The following is a 25,489-nucleotide window of genomic DNA, read 5'->3' as shown; positions in this document are numbered from 1 at the left end:
CTTTTTTTTTTTTTTACGCTTTTACTAAATAAAACCACTTTTTATGGAAAAAAATGGTTTTATTTATTTTTTTACTGTACTTTTTATTAATAATCTTTATTTCACTTTGATTGATTTTATTAGTCCCACTAGGGGACTTTACTGTGCGATGTTCCGATCGCTGCTATAATGCTTTGGTATACTTCGTATACCAGAGCATTATTGCCTGTCAGTGTAAATCTGACAGGCAATCTGTTAGGACGTGCCTCCAGCGCGTCCTAACAGGAATATGTCCAGGGCAGACCTGGGGGCTTTTATCAGGCCCCCGGCTGCCATGACACCCCATCGGAGACCCGCGATTGCATTCGCGGGCCGCCGATGGGTGACAGAGGGAGCGCACTCCCTCTGTAAACAAAGTTAAATGCCGCGGTCGCTATTGACGGCGGCATTTAACGGGTTAAACGGCCGCGATCGAAGTAAACTTCGATCGCGGGCGTTGGAGCAGGAGCTCAGCTGTCATCAGACAGCAGAGCCCCGGCTCCTGCCTGCACGGGAGACCCGTGCAGGACTTAGACTAGGCTGACGTGAAAAGGCGTCAGCCTAGCCTAAAGCCCAGTAGTGAATCACGTGAAAAGGCGTATTAGTGGTCACTAAGGGGTTAAAATCACTGAGTGGTCCATACTTACTCATAGAGGCTGGTATAACACCTCCCTGCAAGACACCGACAAACCGCAATGCTACATAGAGGGAGATTATACAGGTGCAATATACTGATGAAGATCCACTCACATGCTGCTTAGTATTATCATTGCACACAAATGTAGTTTTTGAGTGTCCGTAATATGAGTACATGTAGTTACAGCCTATTAGTCACGCCCATAATAATAGACCTATTATTTTTCGAATGTATTCAGGTGTGTTAACCCAGTGGCATGTACCAGATGTCAAAAAAGGTCAGCTGAATTTACATATTTGGAAAAGAAAATGCCAGTTATATATTTTTTCCAGACCTTTCATTGACTTTGATGGAAAAAATTTAAAGATTTTAGCCCTCTGTTACTAAATGAATACCTTAGGGAGGGGGGGGGGGGGGTCTTCACAGAGTTTTGGCACTTCACAACATCTGCAATGGTCGTGTGTTGTCAGCAAACCAGCTTTGAAGAATTTGCTCTCCAGAAGCAGAAATGTGCACACATTTAGTATTGCAGAAGTTTCCAAATATGTATTCAGGTGTGTTTACCCAGTGGCTGCACCAGATGTAAAAAAAATAAAAATCACCTAAAAATTCCTTTTTTTTATATATATATATTTTTTTAAAAGGTGAGATTTATCACTTTTTCATTGTTTTTTATTTTTTCACAATATGGAAGCCCGACATGTTCTGAGAAAAACGAGACAAAATACATGTAGGTTGGAAGAGTAATAGAAGAACAATTCGCTTTTAAATTGGCACATGGCTAAAACTCTAATTTCAGTGTGAATTGTGCACAGTAAATCCTAAGAGATCCGGCAAAATAAAAAGTGTACCGTTCCTGACAACACTATATGGACCGTAAGGAACTTCCCGATGTCGGAGTCACCTGGCAGAGCATCACAATCGCTCTGTCCTTGGACTTTGACCCTGGGGAAGAGCCTGACATCGCTGTCCAAATATGAACTTCCGGAACCGCGCCGGAGTCCCTGTGCAGACACTCATAGAAGCTCTGCCCGGAGACTCCAGCCCTGGGAAAGCTACTAACGTCACTATCCGTTTATGGACCGTGACTTCAGGAGTTTACCCAGGGCCATTCCCTGGGCGACTTATTCCACTATATGCCATACAGTGGGATACGTTTTGGCTGAATTGAACAAAACCGGTGCATTAACGGTTATTAAAACCAGGTTATTAACTGGCCATGTGCCTAACCCATGGTTTCGTTAACTGATTTTGGTACTGATATCAATTAGGCAACGTGCATAACGTACAAATGTGAGCGCACCACTTTCAGTTGCCCAACCCTTGGTAATGGAGGGGGCCCCAAACTCTTTGGCTGTATGGGGCCCAGAAATTCCTGATGGCCCTTTACACACATCAGTCTACAGCTCTTTGACTGCGGTGTATTGCTGCTGTCCAGGCTAGTGCCGTCCTTTTAGATTTTATACTTCCCCCTGCTTCAGACCTTTGCTAGATCATATTAAGCTAAAGGACCTTTTGAGGTCATCAACATGTGATCAGCCCACTAGGATTTAGACACCTCCTTTCTTCTTCTTTTAGGGACCTGCCAGTACTCCCTCTACACCCTTTCTCTGCACTGTATTCCTGGGAACCATCAGCAAAATGAATATAGCTTCAGGATCATTGGGTGCCCCCCTCCACCTGCTGCCTTACAGCACTGGTGAGGGGAGACCGAAGCTGCCACTAATACAGAGGACCAGACTACAGGAAGGGAGTTAGTGTAGTTATTATATAAAGATAAGGTGGTGACTGGAGTGTAGAATTGTGTCTATGCATGTGTGCAAGGTGGTTATTTTTTATTTATTTCTTTTTATTTTTTTATGTCAATCTCTTTACAATTTATTGGAGTCTAGTATGGGCCAAAGGCTAAACAAAATCCACAAATGATGTACATTGTATGCCACTTTTGTAAAGCTAATAGAATACTAGAGTAAACCTGCGGAAATGGCTTAGTTAGTGACTGAAACAAGCGTGTCTCGTTCACACACTGTTAGTGGCGTAATTAGGACCTGCACCATTAAACTGGTTTTACAATCAGGGGCTTTTATGACATCTCCACAGGATATGTCATAAATGTCAGACAAATAGATGCGGGTCCCACCTCTCAGACCCACACCTATTTCTAGAACAGGGCCACCTAATCCCCGTTCTACCGCTCTGTGTTGTGGCTCAAGCGTGTGATTTCCTAGCTCGCTGAGCTACGCTCTTTCCGTGACTCTCATAGTAGCGAATGGCAGTCATGGAAGCGGCGTAGCATGCGATCTACGCTGTTTCCATAACTATCTTCCATAACTTTCTGGTGGCTACAAAAAAAATAAAAAATTCACCTTTAGTGATGTCCCAGCCTGACACACTTACTATAATTTATACCATTAACTTCTGTAAATTGTAGCGTAAATCTACTCCAGCTCCTAGCGGTTTTAGATTTCACTGGCACATGGCCAGCCAAAGATGCCACAAATTTATTAATAAGCAAGTGTCAACATATTTGTCATGTCTTACTCCAGCAGGTTTCAGCTAAAACTGGCATATGAAACGACTATCGTAGTAAATGTGCCACAATAGGATCTTTTTTCTTTTTTTTTTTTTCTACTGCAAATTCTATCGTCAGTAGTTGTCATTCAATATTCCACTTGGAAGTTAGTTGCATTATTTATGAGGTTGTATTATTTAGTGCTTTATTTGAGAAGGTGACCATGAGTCTTTAGAAACCGTCTCTATCCTGGAGTTTACATATACAGGCTGAGAAGTTACAGTAGCTGTAAATGAAGTAGTCCTTGGTTATCCCCATGCTAATGTTTCTATACCTCCAGGCAACAAGAATCACTTTCTATGCAAACACTAAGCCTTGCAGGTCAAGGGCTGATCCCAGTTATGCGGTTTTGAAAATGTAGTAAGGTGTGGATGGATTTATGCTAAATCAGAGCCATCCCTTGTAGGTTGATCTTAGGTTGAGTTTACATGGTACAATTAACTAAAATACAGGTAAAATAGTCCGTCTAGTGGCGACCACTGCATGTGAACTGCTGTTGACTACAGTTGAGTCTGATATGCCTAACATTAGTGTTGTCAGACGGGCCCAGTTGTTGTTTGCCAGCAATAAAAGTTTTGTTTTTTTTTTCAATTGTCCACTTAGAAAGGGAATTCATTACTATGTCGGACTGTGCATTGTTCTAGCTGATCGAAATATTGCGGGGTCTAGGCATTTATTGTACAATCCTTTATCTAGTTGCGAGCAAAATGTTCTCATGTAAGCCCTGGTTAATCCTGTGCTTGAACATTTGTCTAGTTGGGCCTACATGGGGATAGTCAGCCCTGCCTATTGGCTAGTGTGATTGCTTTGTAGCGCCAAGTCCATCTCAACCAGGAGATTGTGTTCTCTTGGCTTCGTGCTTAAAACCTTGTGATAGGAAAAATATATTCCCGTGTAGACTATATAGACTCTAGATAAGATCATACAGGATTGGAGAAATTACTGTAAACTCTAGGAGCCATTTCAAGACCTAAAATTTCAAAAAGAAAATAGGTAATACAATCCGTGTCCTATTTAAGAGTTCAGAAATATGAACATTCTGTTATGGATGTTTATGGCGTGCCCTGGGTGAAGTAAATGTGCCCTTTTTAATGGTAACATTTATTTCTAACTGTTCTGTCCATGCGATTTAGCTGACATATATATTTGTTTCCACTTCACTTTCCCAGAACGTATATAATGACAAATCAAGGACCCTAAAGGGAGTCTGTCAAGGCTGACCTCTATCTAATATCTATGGCCAGCTTAAAGAGGCTCTGTCACCAGATTGTGCAACCCCTATCTCCTATTGCAGCAGATCGGCGCTGCAATGTAGATTACAGTAACGTTTTTATTTTTTAAAAACGAGCATTTTTGGCCAAGTTATGACAATTTTTGTATTTATGCAAATGAGGCTTGCAGAAGTACAACTGGGCGTGTTGAAAAGTAAAAGTACAACTGGGCGTGTATTATGTGCGTACATCGGGGCGTGTTTACTACTTTTACTAGCTGGGCGTTCTGACGAGAAGTATTATCCACTTCTCTTCAGAACGCCCAGCTTCTGGCAGTGCAGATCTGTGACGTCACTCACAGGTCCTGCATCGTGTCAGACGAGCCGGCACCAGAGGCTACAGATGATTCTGCAGCAGCATCGGCGTTTGCAGGTAAATAGATGTAGCTACTTACCTGCAAACGCTGATGCTGCTGCAGAATCAACTGTAGCCTCTGGTGCCGATGTGGCCGACACGATGCAGGACCTGTGAGTGACGTCACAGATCTGCACTGCCAGAAGCTGGGCGTTCTGAAGAGAAGTGGATGATACTTCTCATCAGAACGCCCATCTAGTAAAAGTAGTAAACCCGCCCGATGTACGCACATAATACACACCCACTTGGGCTTTTACTTTTCAACACGCCCAGTTGTACTTTTGCAAGCCTCATTTGCATAAATACAAAAATGGCCATAACTTGGCCAAAAATGCTCGTTTTTTAAAAATAAAAACGTTACTGTAATCTACATAGCAGCGCCTATCTGCTGCAATAGCAGATAGGGGTTGCAAAATCTGGTGACAGAGCCTCTTTAAGTAAAGCCTTGCTTATCCTACATTAATAATGTGTGGTATGACACAAGATCCATTTATTAAGGGTAATGTTTGTTAAAGGTGGTTGATAATTTGTGCCAGAGCTCTTATCTGGGTGCAGTATACCATTGTATTATAAAGAAAAGCTGTGTATCTGTAGTGGGCTTGAGAAGCTTTGTGACCAGACAATTTGGCCCCAAGAATTGGTGGTCTACGAATGATCTCATATGCTCCAAAACCCCTAGGATCTGACAAACCGAAAATATTAATCTGTGTTAAGGTTCCTAGCAATATCAAGCTGTTTTTGATTTAAAATGATCAGTGATCATACAATTTATAAACTGCAGAGTTGGCCTGGTGTGTGAAATTCTTCTACTTTGTACTTTGATAGGCATTGTAGGTGTGGAATGGGTGTAACATTGGCATGGAAATATATCGCTTAATTTTCAATTACTGTACTAGGAGGAGTTGAAGTGAGATCTTGCCTAGAGCAGTGATAAATTACTTTCTTGCTTGCCGTTCCAGAAGTGCTCTTGGCCTGTAGAGTAACAATATTACAATGACTGTATGTACCTACCAGCTACTGAGTGCAACTTAAATACTTACTATAGAAAAACACACATAGTCATCTTAGTGGAATAAAGTGGGGGTGGCCACAGCTTTTATTAACAATATAACAAAAGGAAACCTTGTCCGTTCATTGACATTCATTAACTTGATGTTCTGGATGACGATCACCTCGCATGCCGTGCCACCGCCCCCGCGGTGGGCATGTCTTTGTTGTTTTGCCAGGTGAGCCGTCTTACACATTCCCTTCAACGAAACGGAACAACGCCAAGCGGAGACGGGTGTATTCCTACACCGCGCTCCGTCCCACCCCCCTAAGCAAAAACAATGCCCTATCGACGGCGTCCTGCAAACCTGAAAGGAAAATGTCCAGGCCAATGTCGTTCAAGTGTACCCCGTCTTGCAACATTAAACCCCTATTGTCACCTTCCAACTGCCTATGCCTGATGACTACACCCCCTTGACCCCTGACATGCCGCGATACCCTAACGTTCAAAAGCCGCCTGGTCCGTTCCAGGGACGCGTTGTTCCTAGCTCCCTTCCATAAAACCCTCGGAACTACTTCGGACCACACTACCACCAGATCCGTAAAAAAGGCAGCGAAGCGATCAAAGTCCGACCGCATAATGGAAATCAGCTCCGCTACCCTCGTTGAGCACAGGTCATTGCCACCTGCGTGTATCACCACGACCGTTGGAGATTGTGACATCCTGCTCACAGCCACCACCTCCGGAAGGACTTGCAGCCATTTTAGGCCTCTGATACCCCTCCAGTACACATCCGCATGTTTGAAGCCAAGATCCAGCCCTCCAGGTCGGCAAGACGCCCTCTGAGCCGCCCAATAAATGTACGAATGACCGATAAACCAAACCACCGGTCTACGAACATCTGCAGAAACATATAAAATTCAACAGGTTAACAAATGAGGACGAATGTAACTCTTAAAACAACCCGATTTCCATCTTCCCAAATTTTTTATTTCCACCTCCGTCAAACCCGCCACATCCGCCATTGTGGCGGCCCCTATGCGGAAAGAATGGGTCCCAAACTCAGAAGGAGGCAAACCCACCGAGACCAAGCATTTTTTAAAAATGGAAGAAAATTGAAATTTTGACAAAGGAGATCCATCCTTATGTGACAAGAAACTACCCCCCTGCGGGCGCAACGCCATGTAGCTCTTCACCACCCTTACCGGGCAAAATTTTGAATCTAGAGCAAAGATGGTTAACCACACCCCTTTTCCCAACACATCTGTTTTAGACCGCCGCACCCGAATTTTTATTGAATCCGACAGTGCCACTACGTCATCCGCCAACAAGCCCGACGGACAGGACCGCGAGGTGGATACTAATTCACTAACACGCAGTGCCCCGAAAAAAGCGAGCGCAAAAGCGCATGAAAATAAGCATGCTTCAAAAACGGAAGAACAAACTGATGTCGCCGCGTCCGCCAATCGCCGTAGCAAAATAAGACACTGGACGACGGCCGTCCGATGTCTTCTTTTCCTTCCTCCAACCTTTTAACATTTGCGCAAAAACAAAACGCTTGGTGACATCCTCCACCCCCAACATCTTTAGCGCAAACGCAACCCCTGATAAGCGCTTTTGAACCACGGCTGCCGACATGCCTTTTTTCCTTAAAGAACCTAAATACCGCAACGTGATCACATAACATGACTCCGGGGACATTACCTCAGTCGCATTTGCATGTGACAGCCATTCAGACCATGCCTTACCATGGCAGTTCCACGTAGTTGTCGCCAGAGAATTCTGCAGCAGCGGTGTCAGCTGCTCCCCGGCAGGTCCCAAAGAGATGGCGGGCAGTCGTACCCCTCCTGATCCGCCCGAGGATGCAATGTCCTGAAACGAAGCCACTGAAAACGAGACAGAGCATCAGCAACGTCATTAACAACCCCCGGTACATGACATGCCCTGAACACCACATTAAACGATAAACATTTTAGCACTAACCGTCTGAGCAGAGCTAACACCGGGAGAGAACTAGACGTTAGTTTATTTATAACCACAACCGTACTCTCATTATCGGACCAAAACAAGATACGCCTGTTCGCCATCTCTGCACCCCATAGCTCCACTGCTACTACGATGGGGAACAACTCCAATAACGTCAGATTTTTAGTAAAACCTTTTTCGTACCAATCCGCCGGCCAAACACCAGCCGACCACTTATGCTCAAAAACCGCCCCATAACCATGGGCCCCTGCCGCATCTGTGTACAGCTGTAGGTCCGCATTGCCCATTTCTTCCTCCATGAGACACGATATACCTTCATAAACTTTTAGGAAAGATTGCCACATCCTTAAATCATCTTTTAAAGAACTGGGTAGTCTTATAAAATGGTGCGGCTGTTTTGCCCCTGCCGTTGCCATGGCCAACCTCCTAGCAAAAACCCTTCCCATAGGGAATATCCTGCATGCAAACGCCAATTGACCCAACAAGGACTGTAAGTCATGCAACGTGACCTTTTTTGCGCATATGCTACTGTTGATATCCCGTCTCAATTTTGCAATTTTGTCTTCCGGGAGGCTGAGAACCATCCTGCTCGTATCGATTTTTATCCCCAGGAAGGAGAGGCACCAACATGGGCCTTCCGTTTTGTCCTCCGCTAGAGGGACACCAAACATGGCCATAAAAAACCTGAAAGAATTCAAAGTGTATAAACATAACGACTCATCCCGTGGACCGATGAACAAAAAATCATCCAAGTAGTGTATTACCGATGTGTTGCCTGTCTCAGACCGCACAACCCACTCTAAAAAGGAACTGAACATCTCAAAATAGCGGCATGAAATAGAGCACCCCATCGGCAAACACATGTCCACATAATATAGCCCGTTCAATTGACACCCCAACAGGTGAAAACAGTCAGGATGAACCGGGAGGAGGCGGAAGGCTGATTCAATGTCAGACTTAGCTAGCAAGGAAAAAGGGGCCCGCTTTTGAAACTAACTGCATAGCTCTGTCAAATGATATGTACGACACAGCCGCCTCCTCCTTAGATATCCCATCATTGACTGATTCACCTGGAGGGAAAGACAAGTGGTGTATGAGACGAAATTTTCCCTGCTCTTTCTTTGGCACGATCCCCAGAGGGGAAATTCTGAGGTTCTCTAATGGTGGTTCCGTGAAAGGACCCGCCATTCGCCCCATGCTAACTTCCTTGTCTATTTTTTCCTGAGCAATTTCCGGTTGAGCTATAACAGACTTTAAATTTGAAGCAAACGTAGCAGCCGGCTGATAAACATGTGGTATATGAAAACCCTGTGTAAAACCCTTAATGAGCATTTCTGCCTCCTGTCTCCTGGGGTACCTGTCTAACCAGGGGCGCATCCTTTTGACGTTCACCGGCGTCCTCTGGCTTACCTGCAGCAGCTGGTCTCGCGGGGTTCTTCTCTTAAAGCAACGCAGCGCTGAGTGGGATCCCCCACATATGGAGCATTCATGCTTGAATTTGCATGAAGCGAAAAACCGACAATGCCCCTCATTGAAGAGCCAACAAGCCCCTGGTCTTCGACCCGCAACTGCCGCCTGAGGGGGGGCGGCGGAGGAGGCAAGAAAGGAATTCTGGGGCCGCTGCGTCATCATTAATTGTATCCATACATCCGTGGCCTTAGAGGACCAACCTATGTCTGGCCGAATAGCTAAACGGCGCCTGAATTCCTCGTCGTACCTCCACCATGCCGTTCCCCCGTGCAACTTATGCGCAGAATAAATTGTATCCAGATATGTAAACAATTCGAAGGCTTTTTCTGGTTTACTTTGACTCGCTATGCTTGCCAACACCGCGAAAGCCTGCAACCAATTTCCAAACGTTTTTGCCACTTTGGGCTTTTTATCATCACTTTTTTCAAACTTCCTCTCTTTATCAACTGTTAGCTGCTCTGGCGACACTAAAGACCATATATCCACATATTCACATTTTTTAATTTTTTCTCTAACTTCATTTGAAATATGTGTCCCCAGAGGAGCAACTCCACAAAAATACGAGTCCCTGAGCAACATGCCCGTGTTATCCAACGCCTGCACAGGCTGCGGCTCCGCCGCCCCTGGGACCTTAATCGGGACCTCAGCCCCCCCCATTTTCTCCAAAACATTTTTCAGCATACCAAATAACTCATCACCATTATCAGCGTTTTTATTCCATGCTTGTGCGCATGATAACTCACCACTCTGATGACCCGCTGACTGAACATCTGCATTTTGCGTTGTGGGCGGCGGAGAAACAACCGTTGTCGCCTCAACCGATGTAGTCTTTCCGTGTCTCCTTCGGTCGAACGATCTGCTTCTCCGCCCACGTTGTCTGCTCCCGCGTGACCTCCTGCTGTGTCTATCCACGGACTCCTCCGAGGAAGCCGAGGACGTGCGATATGCTGACCTACTTCTTCGTGCGCCTCGTGAACGATGTCTAGAAACCCTACTGCACGACCGTTGCCTATGCCTACTCCTTCTATCCCTATAATTCGTGCGTCTGTGGGAGCCAAGCCTTCTCTGCTTTCGTCTCCCTGACCTGTCAGATCCAGATTCGGAGCATGTGTCCGATCCACGGCCCCTTGTCCCACACCTGTGGGCCCTGCCGGCGGAAACACATCTCTGTAACTGCTCACTTGCCCTCTCCTGCGGTGTACCCTGAATGCACTCGAAAAAATCTTCCTCACTATCGTCTGCCATCTGACTAGGTCCTGCATTGCTTGTGGGGACTCCCCCCTCCCCCCTGTCTCCACTCATAACTGCCGTGTCCTTTACAACATTAGCAGATTTCCTGCCAAACCACCTAGCAAGCCTGCCAGGTGGTTTTGGAGCAGCCTGTTGCTGCACTACCTCCTGTCCCATGCCGCTGCTATGTCCCACCGCGCCATCTACACGCGGGGGTGTGCGTTGCCTCACTACCCCTGCCTGTCTGCTATGATGCCCTGGGGGAAGGGAGGCCTGGCTGCCAGCCAGCACTCCATCGAGCACCGGCAGTGTCTCTCCTGCACTACGCTGCTCGCTCACTGCGCCACGCTGCTGAGCCTGGTGACGAGACGGCGCCCTCCCCCGTTTTTTAGCTCTAGTGGGGGAAGGACTCAGCCGAGTAGGCGGACGGCACCTCCTTGCGGGCCTCCTGCCACTGGCTAACGGCTCAGACACCGCGCCATCAATTTGCTCAGACCCACCTCGTAGGAGCGGGGTTAGCCAGGCTGATCCTTCCTTTGCTATCTTCTCTTTAAATAGCGCCAGCAGCGCTTGTTCCGCCATGTTAGAGTGATGATTCCTCTGTAAAGCTTCACTAGCTGTAGAGGTTCCTTAACTCTGTCTGGAAAGCGGGAAAGAGGCTCACTACAGGAAGTAACCTCCTTTATATAATCTTAAACCCTCCCTCCCATGTGATTCCTTCGACCACTCATATCAGGAAACCCACTCAGTGTGCTTTATGGGATACTTAAAGGAAACCTGACATCCAGTCAGTGGCTCCCCTGCTTAGACAGCCTGAGATCCCTAAAGAACTTTTTGTGAGAGTAGATAAATGCAGTATAGAAATTTAATACATTTTTTTGCCACTTAAAATAAAATAAAAAATCAACCCTCAGGACATTACTTTGTGCTTATCCTTCTAGACAGGTCTTCTGCCTTTCACGCCGTTGACCACTTGCTCATATTAGAAATCCTCTTGTTTCTTGGCATTGCAGACTTGGATCTCCTCATACATCATCACTCGCACATCACCTTCTTCTCTCGCCCTCTGTTGGTGTGCCTCTAGGTACCGCACTAGGACCTCTATTTTACCATCTATACGTTTTTTACCTAATTCCATTGCTTTCATTCCCACTTAAATTTACCTCTGGACCTACTGTTGAACTCTGTCCTAAATGCAATATGGACAAAACCAAACTCATAATCTTTCCCCTACCTTATTCAACTTCCCTACCAGAATGATCAATCACCGTTAGGGTATGTGCACACACACTAATTACGTCCGTAATTGGCGGACGTATTTCGGCCGCAAGTCCCGGACCGAACACAGTGCAAGGAGCCGGGCTCCTAGCATCATACTTATGTACGATGCTAGAAGTCCCTGCCTCGCTGCAGGACAACTGTCCCGTACTGTAAACATGATTACACTACGGGACAGTTGTCCTGCAGCGAGGCAGGGACTCCTAGCATCGTACATAAGTATGATGCTAGGAGCCCGGCTCCCTGCACTGTGTTCGGTCCGGGACTTGCGGCCGAAATACGTCCGTCAATTACGGACGTAATTAGTGTGTGTGCACATACCCTTACTGTCTCAACTTTCCGCAGTCTAACTAGTCTACTGCCTCTGGGATAACCTTCAATTCCGCGCTGTCCTGCAAAACCCACATCAAACCTCTTGTAACCTCTAACCACCTCCACCAATATAACCTTTCTGAAATCCACTCCTTCCTCAACCTTGAGTCAACACTTTCACGTGCCCTCAACATATCTCACCTTAGACTACTGCATCATCCTTCCCTATGGCCTTCCCATTAAGACTATTGCACCCATGCAAGCCATTTTCTTAATTCTCCTGCCTTGTTAATTCATCTCTCTGTCACCCCGTTGGCACACCATGACGCGATCAAGGGGTGCTGATGGGTTTCCATGGCAGCCAGGGGCCTAACAAAGGCCTTAAGCATGGCCTAATAGATTGCCTGTTAGTTTAACACTGACAGGCAATAGTTTTTTGGAATAGTAAGTATATCCCAAAGCATTATATCTGTAATCAGAAGATCGTAACGTGAAGTTCCCTAGTGGGGCAAAAAATATATTTTTTTTAAACCGTTAAAGCTTTTTGAAAAATAAAATAAAAAAAAAAGGTTTACAGTAAAAAAACTTTTTTCCATTAAAATATTTTTATTTAGTAAAACACATACACATGTCGTATCACCACAATTGTAACGGCTCGAACAATTAAGTTAACACACTAATTGAACGGCGTCCAAAAAAAAGGTCAAAGTTACGTTTGTTTTTTTTTTTTTACAAAACAAAAAAAAAAGTTAATCAAAAAGTCCCATGTACCCCAAAATAGTGTCAATGAAAACGATAACATGTCACGCAAAAAACAAGCCCACGTATGGCTACATCGATTGGAAAATAACGTTACGACTCTTGAAATGCAGCAATGCAAAAACAAATTATTTTTCAATGGATTTTTATTGTGCAAACGTAGAAAAACCTATAAAACCTTGACAAATTTAGTATCCCCGTAATCGAGCCGACCCATAGAATAAAGGTAACGTATGTATGCCGCATAGTGAACGGCGTACATTTTGTAACTCGAGAAACATTGCTGGTATAGCTGTTTTATTTTCAATTCCCTCCTAAAATAAAGTTTCAAAGTTAATCAATATATTACATGCATACAAAAATTGTGAAATTGAAAAATAAAACTCGTCCCGCTTAAAAAAAAAACCAAAAAAAAAAAACCCTCATACGGCCATGTCGTCGGAAAAATAAATTATGACTCTTGGAATGCAACAGTGGAAAAACCAAATTAATCCTTGGTCGTGAAGGTCAAAAAAGGCCTGGTTAAGAGGTTAAAGGGAGTCTGTCACCAGAAATTGGCCTATCAAAGCAGCAGAACCGTAATAGAACGCTGAATAAATTAAAACGTGGTTTTAATTCTTAAGGTGAGTGGCTCCGTTGAAGCGAAAATAACGTCGTCGTTCATATGAAAATTAGCTTTTTGGAGCAATGAGGGCGTCGCTGGTGAGCCAAACTGCTTTACCGTCTATCCCCCGTCCGTCCCCCCCCCCCCCTTCTTTGATTGACAGGGCCAGGCATTGTAAAAGCCGTGATCATGCTATACACCTTTTCCTCTTTTCTATCCCCATGTAAACAAAAAAAGTGGGTGTGGTGTGTGGTGTGTGTTGTGTGTTTTCCACTTCTACATAATTTTATCTGATGTGTATTATGATAGTTTTCAAGAGTTACTTATCTGCTTCAGGAACTGTAGTAATGTCTTATGTCCAGCACAAAGTACTTATGTCTAGAGGGCCATCTGCTGGAGAGTGTTCTGTAAATGCTACAGAAAAGATAGTTTGAACTTGGCATACTGAAGTAAGATCTCAGCAAACTGTGCCCTGAAAGATGGAATATTGAATATATTGTGAACTATACCAAAGCCGGCATAATTATTTTTGGAGCACTTAACATGTTTTTAAACAAACCGTACCAAGGTACTTGTCACACATAAAATAGTATTTTGTTTTTTGTTGCTTTATTTCACAGGCACATGATAGTGAGACAATCCATAGTCGTTTCTGTATTCCGTACTGGCCCATGTTGATTGCCAGCTAGAGATTTGTTTATATGTAGAATTTAAGACTTCTATAGGAAAGATTTATATACTATATACACAGTTGAGTCACATTATCTTGACCACCTCCTACTTTCGGTGTCGGCAGCACGTAACCCATGAAGGAAGTGATGTGTCGTGGGCTGGCTTGATGGGTATATAAGGTGTGCGATAGGCTGTCTGTCTGAATACACATCACTCGTTGCCATGGGTAAAAGGGGCGGTTTATCAGAGGTGCAAAAAGGGATGATTATTGGCTTTCGGGCGAAGGGTAGTAGTATTTCTCAAACAGCGTAGTTTGTGAAATGTTTGCGTGCTGCTGTGGTGAAATTGTATCGTGAGTGGACAAAAGGCACAATTGGAAATAAGACGTGGAAACTGCGGAGCACCATGTGCCCTTGATGTGTCGGCTACGAAGGTGCGCGAGGGCCGAACAACACGCTACACTGGAGCAGCTCACCGTGAAAATCAACCGGAGTGCTACCAGACGTGTGTCTAAAGTAGTTCAGCGAACCCAAATGGGTATGGGGCTCCGAAGCAGACTGATGGACACTGCTCCTATGCTAACAAAGGTGCATCGGAAGAAAAGGCTTCAATTTGGATGGCAGTATAGGAATTGGACCACCGATGATTGGCAGACTGTTACCTTCTCCGATGAGTCACATTTTCTGCTTCATCGAACGGATGGACGTTGGCGCGTCAGGCGAGAAACATCAGAGAACAAACACCCTGCAACCATTGCTGGAACAACACAAGCTGGTGGCGGCTACGTTATGGTCTTGGGAATTTTTTCATGGCATTCTCCTGGGCCCACTCATTGATGTGAAAGGCTCGCTGAGCTGATTTGGGTATGAATCAATCGTTTCAGATAACGTTCACCCATACATTCTGTTTGCCTTCCTTGGGGCAGGTGGAATCTTCCAGCAAGACCTTGTGACCTGTCACACGGCTAGAAATGTCAGACAGTGGTTGGAACAGCACGGCCAAGACTTCCAAGTACTTCTCTGGCCCCCTAATTCGCCGGACTTTAACCCAATGGAGCATCTGTGGGGCCATCTCAATCGTCTTGTTAGCTCTATGGATCCACCCGCACGCACCCTCCAGCAAATGTGGGATGTACTGCAGTCAGCATGGCTCCAGATACCTGAGAGAACCTACCAGCACCTTATTGAGTCACTCCAGCGGTTACTCTGGGAATTAATTGTGACCATGTAGTACATAGTAATAACTTTGCCTCTTTGTGCGGTCTACAAATTAATTGTTTTTTTTTTACTTGAAATACAATCAGCCTGCAGCTCTAAAATGCCCTGGCATTGTAACTGACAAAGTCTGGGTTGACTTGTTTATGTCCTGTGAAGATGTAACTTGTGATCTGGTTGAAAGATGATTGCGTACATAGGCATAGCTACAGGGAGTGCAAAGGTAGAAGTCACCCTATAGAATTAGAGGATCTGTCACTAGTTTATTAATTCCCTCTCTCCTAACTAATCTAATTGGCGCTATGATGCGGATAACTCCAGTGTGATTCAAAAACCGAGAATTAAATATTTTTAAAAGGGGAGCTCCAGTACACTGTATGTAGTTCCTATAAGTAATGGTGAAATTGGGTCACAAAAATGTCTCGCTAGCGCTCTACTTAAAGCATGTGAATGGAACACATGTAGATCAATGGTTAATGTTAGTCTCTTAGTACCATACTTCTCTATGCCGACTCTCCAGTTCCTGCTGATGGATGTACCTGCCTGAAATTCCCTGTGGTTTCCCCTGGTCTGTTATTAGGCTGGGTTCACACAGAATTTTTTGCAGGCGGAAAATCTGCCTCAAAATTCCGTTTGGAAGTTTGAGGCAGATTTTCCTCTTCCTGCACGCCGATTTTCACAGCGTTTTTCGCCCGTGGCGCTCAATGGCTGCGAAATACGCTTTCTCTGCCTCCCATTGATGTCAATAGGAGGTCAGAGGCTTAACCGTGCGAAGATAGGGCATGTCCCTTTTTTCTCCCGCGAGCCGGTTTTACAACTCGCGGGAGATAACCGCCTCCGCCTCCCATTGAAATCAATGGGAGGTATTTTCAGCCGGTTTTTGGCGAGTTTTGCGGCGCGGTTTGTGTCAAACTCGTCAAACTCCGTGTGAACCCAGCCTTAGAGAAGTTGACTGTTCGAATATTAAGACTCAGTGTTTGTTTTTGTTTTTTTTTTTTCTTTTTGTTACACGTTTTAAAGAATCCATTCCCTAAAAGTGGACTTTTACTTGAAGAGATCTTTAGTTGGCGACCAAATATTAGCACTTTTGCTGCTAAGATTACTACCTATTGTAGTGTTACATAATCTGTCAGCTTGTTTTTAGTTACCACTTGTTCTACCTGGAGATGATTGTTATGTTGAAATGTAGACTCCCTGCATGTTTTGTTGGAAAGGTCAAAATTGGAGAGCAGAAAATAGGATTTTCTTTATCTAAAAGCCGGGAGGGTTTGATTGAAAGAAATAGGAGAAGGCAGTTCTAATCCTCGATGCGCACAATTGGCTAAAAAAAAACAACACACTACCTCTATATTCCTGTATTATGCTGCCAGACGTGATCAGCGCTCATGTGCTCAAACTGTAGCGTACTCGGGATTAACAACTTGACAGCAAGTGAACTCATTGACTTGATATTTTACTTATTTCACTAATATACTTGTTTTCTTTCGTAGTAGTTTGAGCAATGTCTTTCTATAATATCTGAATTCAATTTTAATGAAGTGAAAAAAAATCTGAGATTTGATGGTTATGTATCTGAATTTTTCATGATTAAGAAGTTTTCATGAGGCTTAGGCTATGTTCACACGGGGTCTTTTGCCGAGTTTTTTGACGCGGAAACCGCGTCGCAAAACTCGGCAGAAACGGCCCGAGAATGCCTCCCATTGATTTCAATGGGAGGCGTCGGCGTCTTTTTCCCGCGAGCAGTAAAACTGCCTCGCGGGAAAAAGAAGCGACATGCCCTATCTTCGGGCGCTTCCGCGTCCGACCTCCCATTGACTTCAATGGGAGGCAGGAGAAAGCGTGTTTTATGCCCGCGGCGCTCAATGGCCGCGGGCGAAAAACAGCGCGATAATTGCTATTCACACGGAGTATTTTGGGGGAGGAATATCTGCCTCAAAATTCCGTTTGGAGCTTTGAGGCAGATATTCCTCCCCCAAAATACTCCGTGTGAACATAGCCCATCCTATGAGGCCACTATATTTTGTGACTGGTTGAGATGTGAGGCAGATCATTTGCTTATTGCACTTTTAATGCAATTTCCACCTGTAATTAAGTTCCTTATTTGGTGTGATCCTTAGGAAAGACCCACAGGACCCCTACCGACCACATTAAAATGAAGTCTGTGGTGCTCACTGGTGTCGTACTGTTTTAGTGAAAATGCCTAGTACTAGGCACAAATGCACAGACTGACGCTTCAAATTTTAAATCTGGGGTTTCCAGTCAGATCTCTTTACGTTTATACTTGTGCATGCTTAGCTTGGACCTAACAGGACTTGGTAAAAAACACAGCTTACTCCTGTACTAACTTTTATCATTGCCTGCGGTTACAGGCCTGAGGCTGCACTACTGCCATGTGTTGACAATGTGAATAGTGATTTTAATCTCCAGCGTCTCTCTAACAGTACTGATCTTCATAGATATTTTAACAGGAAGTGTAACGGGTTCAACTCAGCAGCCTCACGCTTTGCGCCTATAATTTCAAGCACTGATAACTCTGTATCAAAGTAAGCCAATTATGTTTTTTTGGCTTATTGGCATATGTGTTGGGAAAAGCTTGTGAAATATGCTTAACAGTGGTATATGTCACCTACAGACTATTATGGCATGTGTTTAACATTCCAACGGAATGTAGCTACGTAACCCACTGTATAGGCATCCAGTGGGATACGCCTCCCTAGCTCGACTAGCACAGCGCTACTTAAAGAGCTGTGCCCGGGGAAGTTCCTGACATCACTGTCCATTTATGGACGATAATGTCAGGCTCTTTCAACTAGGGAGTCCCCGGCATGAGCATCGCGAGTGCTCTAGCTGGGGACTCCATTCTTGGTAAAGCCCTCGATTTCACTGTCCATATATGGATAGTGACGTTTGGAGCCACGAGATAGTGCAACCTCTGACCAGAGCGTCTGCAATTCTCTGGCCGGGGATTCCGCTCCTGGAGAAAAGCCACTGATGTCACGGTTTATATATCAACAGTGATATCGGGAGCTCCTCCTGTCCAGAAGTACCTGGCAAGAGCGCTTTTGCTGATTTGGCCGGGGACTCCATAGCTGAAAGCCCCTGATGTCACTGTTCATATATAGACCGTGTCGTCAGGGGCTTCCCATAAGTTCCCCAAGGTATTCTCTTAACGCACACCTCTGACGAAAGCCATGCAGTGGCATCAATTACACATAGATTTCCATGTTAAAAACTAAATATACTGCACAGGATCCCTCAGGATGGAATAGCATAGCCTACTATGTTATTCCATCCTCCAAAAATAAAGTATACCAGCCAGACCAAGGCCAAAAGGACCCCTTGTTACAAACTATTTTCACATTTTTGTAAAGGCTTCTAATGTTCAATTGTTCTTTGTTCTATAAATTAATCTGTATCTTAGATCGTCTTCCAAGAACGTGGTTATACATCCATTATCTGAAAGAATGTGTGGTTTTTCACATGCAAAGATAATGAGCACAGTACAATCTTATGACAAGGGCACCGTTTATTCCATTGACGGTTAGTTGTGGGAGTGTAGTCTCAATATTTTTGGAGCGCAACAGGTTTGTTTCCATTACTCGTTGCAGTCACCAAATTAGTTTTGCTTGCATACACAATATGGTGCTGGTTACTCCGGGTTTTAGGATGCTTGCAATAAATAGTTCAGAGCTAAGGAGCTCACTACTATGGGTGCTACCATAGTACCGCGCACGATACTTCGAGACATACACCACAATGATTCCTTCCTTGCCTACATTCTCCTTGTCTGAGGAATCTTTCATCGCCTTTTGTTTTGTGCACTCACATTTCTGTCATAGGCTTCCCACATGACAGATCAGCCCGCATATAGACAGAAAAAACGCTCCTTAAAACATGCCTCAATAGAGAACTGTAAACAATTTATTCTGATGTTGTAAGAAGATAAGTGGCATGGTTGTCAACAAACAGGCACCAGTAGTAATCTCGGAGGCACATTGGTGCTAAGGGAGGTCTAGCTCTGCTTGTAACGACTGGTGTGTTTTGTTTTTTTTTGGTTTTTTTTTATTATAATTGTGGAGTGCCTAAACCGTAAAAGACTATATAGAAACACTTGTCGGTCATACCGTTGGTCCTACTCGGTCATGCTTTTCATACGCCACGTCGAAAGGTTGCCAACCTGTAGTTTGATTCATCTAGTATGGGATTAATATAATTTCCTGAGAGGTATTGTTGGGTGCACATAAATAAATTAAATATATATATATATATATATCAGTAAATAGGAAGCACTCACAAAGGCTTTTGGTGAAAAAAGTGGGTGCTTTATTGACCCCAAAAGTGCGACGTTTCGGCTCTCAGGTTTGGGGTCAATAAAGCACCCACTTTTTTCATCCTAAGCCTTTGTGAGGGCTGCCTATTTACTGCTTTTTGTCTATAGGGACAGTAATCAGTTCCCTAAGTCTTGCACCCCCTTTCATTGAAGCCTGTGCTGCTGGATTCTATTTTTGTATGTATATATGTATATCTGATGTGTCCCTTTTTTTGCAGTAATAACTTTTAGAATTCTTTTACCTATCCAAGCGATTCTGAGATTTTCTCGTGACACGTGAAACTGTTAGGCTGGGTTCACACGACCTATTTTCAGGCGTAAACGAGGCGTTTTACACCTCGAATTACACCTGAAAACACGGCTCAAATACGTCGGCAAACATCTGACCATTCATTTCAATGGGTTTGCCGATGTATGGCGCCGACCTGTAATTTTATGCATCGCTGTCAAAAGAGGGCGCGTAAAATAACAGCGTCAATGAAGTGCAGGACACTTCTTGGGACGTAATTTGAGCCGTTTTTCATTGACTTCAATGATGAACCGCTCCAAATTACGTCCGTAATAGACGCCTCGCAAAACGCGAGTACGAGCAATTAAGTCCGTAATTTCAGCCGTAATTAACGTTCTCGTGTGCACATACCTTTAGGGTATGTGCACTCGACCTCTTTTCAGACGTAATGGAGGCGTTTTACGCCTCGAATTACGTCTGAAAAAACTCCACTAATACGCCTACAAACATCTGCCCATTGCTTTCAATGGGAATTACGATGTTCTGTTCCCACGAGCCTTTATTTTACGCTTCGCTGTCAAAAAACGGAACGTAAAAAGACGCTCCGTAAAAAGTAGCATGTCACTTCTTGAGGCGTTTTTTGGAGCTCATTTTCCATTGAACGCTGAAAAACGCCTCAAAAAACGTCTGAAAAGAAGCTCCAAATTTCATTCTCCGCTTCAAAAATGCCTGAAAAATACAGAGCTGATTTCAGAGAAAATAGCCTCTGATTTCAGACGTTTTTTGTTAAGCGTGTGAACATACCCATAGTGATAAAATTTGGTCGCTACATTATGTTTTTGTGAAAGACCAATTCAGAGAAAATTTGCACAAATTTAGCATTTTTTTTAAATTTAAATGTGTTCGCTTGTAGAACATACCACACAAAATAGTTACTAGTTAACGTTTACCATATGTCTTCTTTATATTGGCATCGTTTTCTAAAGATTTTTTATTTTTCTAGGAAGTTACAAGGTTTAGAACATTAGCAGCAGTTTCTCACGTTTTCAGAACCAATTTTTCAGAACCCAAAAATTTTTTTAGGAACTGATGGCCTTATATATTAGAAACCCCCCCATAAATTGCCCCATTTTAAAAGCTACACCCCTCAAAGTATTTATAACCGCATTTAGAAAGTTTCTTAACCATTTTATGGGTTTCACAGGAAGTAAAGTAGAGGTAAAATTTATCTAATGTAATGTATTTTTATTTTTTAGCCAAAATTTCATTTTAATTAGCTTTTTTTCTGTAACCGGTTTTACCAGAGAAACGCAACACAAAATTTACTGCCCTGGTTCTGCAGTTTTTAGAAATATCCCACATGTGGCCTTAATTTGCTAATGGACTGTAGCATAGGCCTCAGAAGCAAATGAGCACCTGGTGGATTTTGGGGCCTCCTTTTTATTAGAAAATATTTTAGACACCATGTCAGGTTCGAGGAGTTCTTGTCATGCCAAAACAGTGGAAACACTTCCAAAAAGACACTTGGCAAACACCACCTCTCAAGGAATTTATCGAGTGGTATACACAGTTTTTTGTTTTGCCGAATTTTCTAAAAAAATTTAAAAAATTTTAGATTTATACAAGGAATAATGGAGAAAAAGCACACCAATATTTGAGAAGCAATTTCTCCTGATTATGGCAACACCCCTTGTGTTAATAAACTACTGTTTAGACACACCGCAGAGCTCAGAAGAGAAGGAGCGCCATTTGGCTTTTGGAGTTCAAGTTTTGCTAGATTGGTTTTTGGGTGCCATGTTCATTTGCAAAGCCCCATAATGGACCAAACTAGTGGAAAACTCTCATAAGTGCCCCCATTCGGGAAGCTACACCCCTCAAGGAATTTATCTAGGGGAATATTGAGCGTTTTTAATCCTTTCAGTTTTTTGACGGAATTTATTGGAATTAGGCCATGAAATTGAAAATCGACATCTTTTCTATTAAAATGTTGTTTTAGTTCTGATCTTTTTCACCATAGATAAAGGAGGAACAGGACGCCAAAATTTGTAAACTAATTCTCCTGATCACGGCAGTAACCCATATGTGGTAATAAATTGCTGTTTGAACACATGACAGGGCTTAGATATCAAGGGGTGCCATTTGACTTTTGGAGCTCGAGTTTTGCTGGAATGGTTCTTGGCTGCTGTGTCCGAGGGGCCAAAACAGTGCAAGCCCCTCAATGTGGCCCCATTTTGGGAAACTACACACTTGAAGGAATTTATCTAGCAGTATAGTGCGCATTTAAACCCCACTTTTTTTTTGGGCTGAATTTATTGTAATTAAGCAGTGAAAATGAAAATCTACGTTTTTTGTTTTTTCCCACTAAAATGTTGCATTTTTTCATTTTCACAAGGAATAAAGGAGAAAAAGAACCCCAATGCGTGTAAAGCACTTTATCCCGAGTACGGCAATACCCCATATGTGGTCATAAACTACTGTTTTGACACATGGCAGGGCTTAGTACCAGGTACCAGTACAATCGAAACCTATGAGAAGTGACTCCATTTTGGAAACTATACTCATCAGGGCATTTATCTAGGGGTGTAGTTTGTGCTTGGTGTGTTTTGTTTTTTTTTTTTTGTTTTTTTTTTCGGGACAGGCCGTAGCTTTTATTGGTACAATTTTAGGGTACAATCAACTTTTTGGTCACTATCTCGTTTTGGGTGGGGTGGTGACCAAAAAACAGCAATTTTGGAATGGTATTTTTTTTTTATTATTTTTTTATATAATAAAGACTCCTTATGGGAAAAAGGCAGTTATTGTTTTTAACTTGAAACTTTTGATTTTTTTTTACATCCTTCTTTTTTATGGACTTTTTTTTTTTTTTTGTGTTCCACTTGTGGATTTGAAGGCATGAATCCCTGATCGCTATTCTAATAGTATTAGAGCGGTCAGTTATTCACTGACAGCAAGCCTATTAGGCCGGGTTCCCACGCGACGGATACGCTGCAAAAAAAAACACGCAGCATATACGACCTGGAAACCCCAGGACTTTCTATTCTAAAAATCGCACCACATTCTGGTGCGATTTATCTATCTTTTTTTTTTTCCCCGGACGTAAATTCTGCAGTCTAAGCGCACATACTTCCCTTCTCCCTCCTCTGACATCCGATCTGGCCTCCTTGGATGACGTTTCAGGCCATTTGGTGCTACAGCCTGTGATTGGCTGCGGTGGTCATGGGATACGTCATTCCAGTTGGCTGGACTGCAGGAAGGAGGACGGCGTTCTGGGTAAGTATGATTTTTTTAATTTCTTCTGGCGTTGCGATTTTTGTTGCATAACTGCTGTGATTACGCCGCAAAAGTCGTAATGCTTGGCTTTCTGTTGCGGGTTTTGCATCCCCATTGACTTCAATGGGGAAAACACGCAAAGGAAAGTCAACAAAAACGCAGCATAAATTAACATGCTGCGGAATTAAGTTCCACACTGCAGGTCAATTTATTAATGTTTACGCTGCTGGGTTTTTTCCTCAGCGTGGGCATGAGATTTACTATAACACACAATTACGTTGCAGAGATTCTACTACGTGGGAAGCCAGCTTGAGGCTTCTCCTCCGGGTGGAGCCAAATAGGTTAATGATCGAGGCAGACCAGGAGGCCATTGTTGGGCATCTGGTTGCCATAGCAACCGTCGGTACACCCGCCGTTGTCATAGCAACCATCGTCAACCCCGCGGGTGCTATCTAACCACCTAGATGCAGCGATCGCTTTTGATCGCTGCATCTAAGGTGTTAGTCGGCCAGATAGAGGCTTTCTCCAGTTCTGGCCGTTACTGCAGTGTCAGCGCTAATATACAGCTGACGAGCGCTGGCTCAGCGTCTGAGACCGCTCCATGTATAGTTACGTGAGAAAGCTCTAATACACTAGCACATGCACCAGCAGAAGCTGGACAAGGTGAAACCCAGGGTCGAGCAGGAGAGGCTTGGCGTCTAATGTAGAGATTTTCTTTATTTATGGGCGCTTTTTGTACTGTAACTTTGTGAGCATGCGAAATGAAGTATCAAAAGATTTTATCCAATGCTGCAGTCTGCACTATGTGTGTAAAGGTTCAGATAGCACCAGATACGTGGAAGGGTGAGGTTTTGCACGGATAGGGGCCCAACCCAAACATAAATATAAAAGAGTATCCGGCACACCAATATAGAAAAAAAGGTATTTTTTATTTTGTTTCTAATGCCAGTGGCAGAGTGCGACGTTTCGGTCTAGGTGACCTTCATCAGGCACTGAGCCGTGCTGGGCAACTGAATTGACGAGCGCTAGTGGTGCTGATAGCGGCCAGCCGCTATCAGCACCACTAGCGCTCGTCAATTCAGTTGCCCAGCACGGCTCAGTGCCTGATGAAGGTCACCTAGACCGAAACGTCGCACTCTGCCACTGGCATTAGAAACAAAATAAAAAATACCTTTTTTTCTATATTGGTGTGCAGTCTGCACTATGTTTGTCTGCCTTCATCCTTTGCAGAACCACTTTATGTGAAGGTTGGGAGACCATGCAGTAGAAACACCAAATGTGTTTTGATACTTCATCTACTACATCTAATCTCCTTGATATTGGGGATGCTGAGGAACTTTTCCTGGAGTCAGTGTGTTGAATTTTTCTCCGGACTATACAGTGTCTAGCCCCATTCTTATGATCTTTATACTGTAGCAATAATCAATTCAGAAGGTCGGTGTGCAGAGAACTGCGTCACGGATTTGCAAGCCCTAAAGTATATGTCCCCCGCCTCTCACACACAAAATGAATAGGTAGATAGATACCACTATACCAGATACAATATTACCTGCATACTGTTACTGAACACAACGCACCATTATAAGACCAATAATAACGCAATATAAGGTCCACGTATTACAGCCACACCATAACCACATAGTGACTGAATAATACCTCCATACTGTTACTAAATAATACCACCACACCATGACCACAGTGTGACTGAAAAATACCCCCATACTGTTACTAAATAAAAACCACTATACAAAGACCAATATTACCACCATGTCATAACGTGTAGTTGTAGGTGCCAATTATACATAGGAGCTCTGTAGATGATGTAAGTGATTACAGCACATTTATATCTAGTGACTCTCAGGTGATGTTTTCTCTGATTAGTCGTTCACTTTCCCTTTTTTTTTTTCTCCATCTGGCCCAGAACATTGTGATTTATTTTATTCCAACCACGACTTATCTCTGCAGAATTTGACACCCAGACGTGTTGGTTTCTTGTTTTTCCAGCACCCTTCACACCTATACCCCATCCTCTAAACGAACTCTTAATCCACAGTGCCCCAGATGGTAATAATGAGTGCTCAACACTAAGTGCCACCTCACTAACCATGCTCCCTTTGTGCCCCCTGTATATAGCGCCCCACCTAGCCCCGTTCCCGCGACTTATTGAGCGATTCGCTGCCTCAGGACAGGAACTTTGTGCATGCCAGCGTAATACTGATGTCATCACACCGGCCTGTGCAAGGATTTCTCCAGCGCCTTATAGGCTGCAGGCCTAACGTGGCCTATAGTTTTCAA

At 43.8% G+C, this 25,489-nt stretch overlaps 1 protein-coding gene across 6 annotated transcripts in view; it reads left to right on the top strand.

The window, feature by feature from the left end:
- MTUS1 (microtubule associated scaffold protein 1) overlaps positions 1–25,489 on the top strand; it is a 193,253-nt gene that overhangs the window by 26,498 nt on the left and 141,266 nt on the right. The window lies entirely within an intron of this gene.

Source organism: Rhinoderma darwinii, chromosome 1, assembly GCF_050947455.1.
Source record: "Rhinoderma darwinii isolate aRhiDar2 chromosome 1, aRhiDar2.hap1, whole genome shotgun sequence".
Classification (NCBI taxonomy): domain Eukaryota; kingdom Metazoa; phylum Chordata; class Amphibia; order Anura; family Rhinodermatidae; genus Rhinoderma; species Rhinoderma darwinii.
This window is presented reverse-complemented; position numbering and strand designations above follow the sequence as displayed.